This window comes from Dioscorea cayenensis, chromosome 9 (assembly GCF_009730915.1).
Source record: "Dioscorea cayenensis subsp. rotundata cultivar TDr96_F1 chromosome 9, TDr96_F1_v2_PseudoChromosome.rev07_lg8_w22 25.fasta, whole genome shotgun sequence".
NCBI classification, from domain to species: Eukaryota; Viridiplantae; Streptophyta; class Magnoliopsida; order Dioscoreales; family Dioscoreaceae; genus Dioscorea; species Dioscorea cayenensis.
This window is the reverse complement of record NC_052479.1, coordinates 15,599,131-15,607,832: the sequence shown is the minus strand read 5'-3', so window position 1 is coordinate 15,607,832 and position 8,702 is coordinate 15,599,131.

Genomic DNA, 8,702 nt, shown 5'->3' with positions numbered 1-8,702 from the left:
AAAGGTTAGGTCTATAATTAGGAAGAGATTTATCACTTGAATCCCTAGTAGCTCATTGCAACTCTATGCGAAAGTGCGAGGTGTTGAGATTGTTCGATTTCTCCTCCGGGACATGTATAGAGTTAGCATAGTTGACCTTAGATTTGGGACTATGTAATTATGATTTCCATGACTCACTCATTGCATTGATTAGGAAGCATAATAGGGGTTCTTGCACTTGAAACAATTATCCTAGGTGGAGCATTATCCGGGTACCCCATCTTTATCGATTGCCTTACCCCCTTCTTTTTACTTTTTGCTCTCTTACTTGTTGCTTTTACTGTTGAGAATTGAATCATTGTCACACTCATTATCATTGATCTTTTATATAGCTAAGAATCGAATTAAGTATTTTTATTCCCTACTCCCTGTGGATTCGATACCCGCTCACCCGGGATTATTACTCGACAAACCCGTGCACTTGATGGGATATACGCAAGGGACCTTGTCAAGTTTTTGGCGTGCTGTCGAGGAAGCTAGGCATTTAGAGATACTTTGCACTTTGTTTTCTTAGCTATTTCACCACACATTCTATTTCACGTCTTCTTATTCTATCATTGTTCTGGTATTTTTTTCCTTTCTTTTTGGTGCAGCTTCAGGTTATGACTCGAGGGAATCCATCAATATTGATTGAAGGAGACCTTGAGCTTGAATGTACACTTAGAAAAAATGTAAAGAACCCGTGCAAGAACAAAGATAATCGAGTGATTTGGAAGGAGAGGAATCAAAACATGGCGAGACGTATGAGCTACAGAGGAACACTATCCGACTCTTGCCGCACCTTCGATGTTGGTGACATAATCGAGTATTGTGCCTCTCCCGATTACGACTGTAAATTCGAGCTAAAGCCCGGCATTCATCCATATGCTGCGCAGCTAGCCTCACGATTCAACGGTTTTGGCCAGAGGAGGATCCAAACAGTCACATAGAGAACTTTCGAGGTGATGCGATATGCTCAAGATAAATGGGGTGACGGATGATGCCATCAAATTGAGAGCCTTCCCATTTTCCTTGAAGAGGAGAGCGAAGCGGTGGCTACACTACATGGGAGGAGATGGTAGAAGCTTTTTTAGCCCATTATTTTCCTCCTGGAAAATCAGCAAAGCTTAGGAATGAGATCTCGTCCTTTCTTCTATTGGAATTGGAGTCTCTATTCGAGACATGGGAAAGGTTCAAGGAGCTCCCGAGAAAAGTGTACTGCAACACGGATTCCCGCGTAGGATGATTGTTCAAACCTTTTACAATGGTTTGAACCCGCGTACAAGGCAACTCTTGGATGCGGCAGCAAGAGGAACCTTAGGTAGCAAAACCCCCGGTGAGGCTCGTCAATTAATTGAGGAAATAGAGTTAAATAGCTACCAATGGAATGCTAGGGAGAAGAAAAAAGGTGGCCGGTCTCCATGAAATTGATGCGTAACCTCATTGGCGGCAAGTAGAGAGTCTTAGTACGAATCTAGATCTCATAGCTTCGAATAGAGTTGTGGCTATGACCAATTGCACCGGTTGTGGTGGAGGACATGCTCCCTCCGATTGCCCGATCGTTATTGGTGATGTTTCTTCAGTGGAAAACATTGATTTTGTAGGTAATAGCATGAGACCTCAAGCGAACTCATATAGCAATACTTACAATTCAGGTTGGAAGAATCATCCCAACTTTTCATTGAGTAATCAAGCACCACAAAAGGCTATGGGGCCACCGGGATTCCAACAACAACAACAAGCTCCTCAAGTGGAAAACAGAATTTCAGGCTTGGAGACCCGAATGACGGATTTAGAGAAGCACTTGGCTAGATTTGTTCAATCTGTAAATACATGGTTTGAATCAGTCGAGGCTACACTTCGCAACCACACCGCCTCCTTGCACAACCTTGAAAATTAGGTGGGGCAAATTGCGAAGTCTCTCTCCGAAAGGCCACATTGAAGTTTACCAAGCAATATGGAAACCAACCCTAGAGAACATGTGAAGGCAATCAATTTGAGAAGTGGTCGTGAGGTTGAAGGGAGGCTCCTGAGTTTGACGCCGAAAGAACACGCACCCGAGGTTGTAGAGGTTGAGGAGGGAGCAAAGAAAGAGAAAGAGGTGGCATCCCCACCTTTCAAGCCAAGAATCCCTTATCCCTCTAGATTGAAGAATGACCAAGGGGATGAACAGTATAAGAAGTTCCCTGAGTTTATTCAAGCAACTCCACATAAACATTCCTTTTGTAGGGGCATTAGCTCAAATGCCTAAGTATGAGAAGTTCCTGAAAGACTTGTTGACTAACAAGAGGAAGTTGGAGGAAAGTGCTTCAGTGGTGCTAGATGCTTTATACTCGGCGGTGCTGCACAAGAACATACCGAACAAGAAGAAAGACCCGGGAAGCTTCATCATTCCGCGTAACATCGGTAACTTAGGTGAGGAAATGGCACTTGCGGATTCAGGGGCAAGTATCAACGTCATACCGTACAATTTTTTCCAAAAGCTAGGCTTGGGAGAGCCTAGACCCACTCGGATGACTTCACAATTGGCGGACCGAACGGAGCGACATCCGAGAGGTATAATTGAAGATGTGCTTGTCAAGGTGGACAAGTACATTTTTCTGGTTGACTTTGTAGTAGTAGACGTCGATGAGGATGCAGATGTACCCTTGATACTTGGGAGACCATGCTTGCTGACTTCCAAAGCATTGATTGACATGGATGGCGGAGAGCTCACATTGAGAGTTGGAGATGACAAATCACTTACCGCCTTGCTGAAGCCTTGTGGCATTCTCTCAATTTTGATGACACTTTGTATTTTCTAGACACTACTGATGAGCTTGTTGATGAATACATGCAGGAAATGTTTAACTCGGATTCATATGAAGGATTGTTTGACCAAGAGGAAAGCAATGAAGAAGTAATGATGCTTGGGTCGACTGAAGAAGTAACATGGACCCCAGGGATATTGAAGAAGGTGCTCCGGAAAATGAAGAGTGCTAGGATACGCCATCGAAAATGCTTCAAGACTGTTGGAGATGTACATGAACCAAGAAAGTTGGATGAACCATTGCTAGGCGATCCAAAGCCCGATAATACACCCTCTACCCTTAAGAGACTTTGCCCATCATGCTTTCAAGTCATGGGTAAGAGGGCGAATTTCATTCGTGAACCCCCGTGAGGTAAGACAAGATACGTCAAGCTACGTGACGTTAAACAAGCGCTTCTTGGGAGGCAACCAAAGCAATTACTATTTTCTTAGTTTTTTTTAGATTAGTGTTTGCATGAATAAATAGTTAAGTGTTGGTGTCTTAATCTATTAGATGCTTGTGCTGAGATTTCCTTGTGCACTTTGAATTATAATCATTTGTTTTCATGTAGAATTGGCGAAGTTTGGTCGTTTGAGCTCTATTTCATATTTTTCACTGGTAAAAGTTGAAATAGGGCAGGCTCCGAGTGTGCAAACATGTTTAGAAATTTTTCGAGAGCCCCAGCGGATTTTTCTAAGTCATCCGGAGAAAACACCGGGCGCGGTGGAATTTCCACACGCCTGCAGTGGAGGTTACACCGCGAGCTCATCCAAAAAAGGCACGGGGCGTGCGGGCTACCCACATCGCGACCATGCGACTATCACACGCCCGTGGGTCATTTCTGCACGGGCGTGTGGATTCCTCGCAGTTGGGCGATTTTTCCCGAGAGCACCGCGGGCGTGGACTTGCCCTCGTGGGCAACTCTAGGAACCATGCACCGGCGTGGGTAATTTCCACACGCCCTGCAGTGAAACTCTAGCGGAGGAGTTCTCTCCATCCCGAGAAAACACAGGGGCGTGCATTTGCCCCTTTGAATTGGGCATGTGAATGTCCACGCCCGTGTGGAATTTCCTCACGGGCATGTATAACACTTGGTATTTTTCTCAGATGTCCAGAGAAGCCACAGTGGCGTCGCCTTCCCATGGGTCGGATGCACGAGGGCGTGGGTATTTTTCCACATGCCCGTGCGAGACCGGTCGAAGTTAAAGGAGTGCTTTCGCGAGAGCACAGGGGACGTGTACGCCCTCGTGGTGCTCTTTTGAAGTGAGGCGCACGAGTGTGGGGAATTTCCACACGCCCGTGTGGATGCATAGAATTCCAAGAGACACAATTTCTTCCTTACAAAGCTTGTGATCCATCCCATTCTTCATTTCCAGTCACCTAAAAACTACTTCTAATCATCTGTCCGACCGCTCATAGTTGTTTTGGAGGATTTTGCTTCACATATCATACTGATTTTCAGAGTTTTCACAACATTTCTTTGGTAACCTTTTTATCCTCTTTTCTTCTCCAACTCTTGTTTTTCACAAATTAAATATCTTTAATTGCGAATTTCCATGCATGGTGTATGTTTAGGAATCATTTAGAAGTGGTTTTAAATTGAATTTTTGAGAGTTGTTGTGCACCCGTGCAGGAGTTTCACGCCCTGCAGATCCACAAGGGTGTGGGTAATTTCCATAAGCCCGTGTGGAATTCTGCAGTATATTGCTTCTGAGATTCTTTTATCATTTTCTTCTTTTATACTACAGATATGGCACCTCGCGTGAAGAAAAATAAAGTTAAGCGTCTCAGACTCACACCACCCGAGCCATTACACATGGACTTCTCAAACCCCGAGCAACAAGCTCTATTTGAGAAACTTTTCGAGTACTCGGGTTTGGTCGGACTTGTTTCACGGATTTGCAAGTACTTGAAAGATATTCGATGAGGGTGACAAGTCAGCTAATGAAAATTGATGAGATGCTAGCGGTGGGAAGGCGGAGGAGGCTATTGGCAATCGGTGAGCCGACTATCGCGTGATTGACGCTTGAGGTTTTAGCGTCTTTTGAGTTTCGTTTGATGCACGGGAGATTTGACCCCACAGAGGCGATACAGTTTCAGGTATTCGGATATCCATTCTCCATGAGTGTCAGTGAGTTCTTGATTCAGATAGGCCTATACGATGTCGCTTACATAGGTACGAGTGGAGTATGGGACGATTCACCAGCAGATTTTTCGATGATCGATGACTCCATATCATGCGTATAAGATTTTTTGTGGCCATGGGGAGTATGAATCGGAGTTGTCAAAGACCTCTAGCTTATCCCAGTTTAGCTACAGATATTTACATATAGTTATCGAGAAAGGTCGGTGACGGTCGAGCGAATAACACAGTGCTGACCAAGTTGGATTTGCTCTTTTTATACTCCATGGCCCGCAATATACCACTTCACTTGGGGTGCATAGTAGCGAATATTCTACAGTACCAGGGTCATTCGACGAGAGTGAGTTTATTATTTGCTGGCCCCTATATCACCAGACTTATTTTGGGAATGGGCTTGGATGACGCCTTCACGTGGTCATCGAGAGGACGAGTATGCCTACTCCTCTTGCATTTGATACGATCAGGATGATGGGGTTGGTATGCGGAGGTTTGTGCCAAGAGTCTATATTCTTGCTACAACTCATCGCAGATAGCACCGGGGAGGCGAAGGAGATATCTGCGGGGGGTGTCCAGCAGATTCCCACACCTTCTGTAGCACCGGGTACTCGAGCTTATGATCGTATTGAGAGGCTGGAGACTGATGTGAGAGAGATTTGGACTGAGGTAGCGGAGCTCTGGGCTATGCAGTCGGCTCAGTACACAGATCTTATGGCCCGGTTCATCTTTCTATGAGATCTACTGAGATCCAGACCCTCAGTTCCTCCAGCATCCTCATCCCCTACCCCGGCACTGGTAGACCCACTATGTGCTTCACCAGCAGCAGCAGCAGCACTGGCGTCCTAGCGCGACACCGACATTTGACTCTTCCTTTCTTTTACTTTCTTTGCATTTTATTTTAGACTTGTTTACTCAGAAAGGTTTCTCCTTCTGAGTTTATGTTCATTTTGCATCATCGAGTTATAGTCATTGCTTTATCTCTCATATTCACTCAATTTATTTTGTTTTTATTGACCTTCATTGAACCCCCTCGTGTATGCGTGCAGATGGTCTTTTCTTCTTGGGAATTGAGACTTTGTCATGGGCACGGCCAATGTGCTTCGGCACTTGCCCGTGTGAGCTTCACAACCCGTCGGAACACTACTCCCATGGAATTAGCTTCATCAAACGCAACACTAGGAGTCAGGGGAGTATTGTTTTGATTGCTTCCCCATATTTGCTTTTGAAAGATGCATATTCTGAGTGAGCTTGCATGTGTACATTGGGGACAATGTACAACTTAAGTGTGGGGGGGAGTTTCATAGTGCACATATCTTTTCTATTGTTCTTGATTGTCATATGCTCACATAGCCAATGGCGGTTCACCTTAGTTGCAAGCATTGTATTTTTGAGTTTAGGAGAATTTCTAACATTGAATGTTTTCATGCTCTAGTTCTTGCTTGAATTTTTAGGAATTTTTCCCGATTTACACTTAGTGCACTACTCACTTTTTGAACTCTATTGGAAACTCATGTTTGATGTTAAAGGCACTAGTTAGGTTTATTTTCTTGAGCTAAATTCTAAAAAAAATGATGAAAATGAAAAGAAGGAACAAAATAGTTTTATTGTTTATTTGTGTTTGTTGGGTGGAAAGAGCTACCACCTATGAAGTATGAAGCTACTCTCATAAGTCGGATACTAGTTATGCCCTAATGAGAGAAAGATCTATCTCATAGGATGAGTGAAAGCTACCACTCCGGTAGAAAGAGCTACCACCTCGAAAGTGTGAAAGCCACCTTAGCGGCCGCTTTGGAAAAGGCTACCTTAGAGGATGTGTGAAGCTACTACCATCTTTGACATTGTTGTCACTTTTGTAGATAAATAAGTCCCTTGTACTTAGAACTTGGAGGATTATACCTTGGGTTGTTTTTGAGTGAATTCACACACGTACACGATTTCGGGTTTTGTTTCCTTTTTGATTCAAGTTTTTAGCTAGAGCATTGATTTTTCGTATTTAGTGTTGAAATTTCCCTCATTTGTAGAATGCACCCTTTGTATATTTTGGTGAACCTAAGTGATAAGTGCTTGAGTAGACATATTTTTATATATGTTTTACATGCATTGAGCATCATTTTTACTGTGGTTTATGTGTCATATTGTGTATTTGGTGTTCTTTTATGCATGTAGATTGTGAATGCTTTAAAGAGTAAAAAGGAAGCAAAGATAGGCTATAAAGACACAATGTTGGGAGTTCTTGTTCAATTCAAGGATCAAGACACAAGAGCAGTTCATAAACGTGGAGATGTGTGCCAACTTCTAAGAAGATTCAAGTCAATTCACTATTTGGAAGGGCACAAAGGCAACCACATCTTCATATTGCTTCTCTTTGTGAAGATTGCAAGACCTCTCAAAGATACGTCGATGAAGAAAAGTTTTATAGCCTACCACATGGACGTGTGCCCGGACATGTGGCCTTAAGAGAAGAGTGTTCGGATCACATTTTGTGAAAAGTACTATAGCAATTACTGTTCACGCAGCCGCGTGGAAATTCTTGCAGCCCACGCGGGCGCGTGGAAAATCCACACGGGCGCGTGAGGGCACGTGACAGACGCGATCTAAGGCCTATAAATAGCCGTTTTGCCCTATTCTTTCTCATCTTTTGTGCGGCTCTTGAGGAGGTCTTTGCGGCTTTGGAGGCGCTTCGTCACCAACTTTGATCGATTCCTCCTCCGTCATAGCATCAAGGAAGCCACCGGTGAACCTAGCTTCGGAGTGGGTCCTTCAAGACGTCGAAGCTCTCCATCAAGGCCATCAGTTCATATATAAGGGGGTTTATTTCTATGGTTTTAATGTACTTTCATTCATTGATGGTGTGTTTTGTATGTTGCTCCATGGAGAGCTAAAACTCTAGAGGGTATTTTGGCTTGTGAACCCTAGGATTCTCATCTTTTGTGGATTTGCTTTGTGTTTCTATTTAATCCGAGTTTGATTAAGTTTCATTCTTGATTGTTTAATGCTTGCTTGCCTTATTGATCTTATGGTTATTTGGTTTGCATGATTTGTTGCCTTGGTGGGAGAGAGATCTCCATTAGGGTTAGAACCTCAAGATTGAAGAGGGTTGAGAGGGTGAGTCATGAGATAGTGAAGTGTCCCTTTCTCCTCCGATTGGTGTATTCTATCTCCATTCCTAAGCTCTATGCAACCATATTTGGTGGGAGGCGTGAGATTGCTCGATTTCTCCGCGGGACCTTGTAGGGGGTTAGGATCCTTCGCCGAGGAATTAGGGTTGGATCAATCTTTTAGGAATTGGATACACGTTTGGAATCCCTAGAGTGCTTTTGCGGTCATATGTGGTGTGAGGTGTTGAGATTGAGCGATTTCTCCACCGGGACCTCGTAGGGGACTAGTATCAGTGATCTAGAGATATACCCGATTATGTTTGGATTTCCACGACTTAACTTACTCATCATAGAAACACTTTGCTTATCCGTACCTAATACACGAATCCTAGGGGAGCATTGCCCGAATACCCCACTTTTCTCGATTGAGATTCTCCTTCCATTTTTACCCTTGCATATTACGTCTCCGGGTGTTCATCTCTTCGCACATTAGATCACCACACTATCCCATTATCATTATGCTAGATAGCGAGAGAAGAAGTTAGTACTAGTAGCCACTGTTCCTCGTGGATTCGACTACCCGACTCACCGGGTATTTATTACTTCGACACCCGTGCACTTGCGGTACACACACGCATATTCGGACGTGTCACTAAG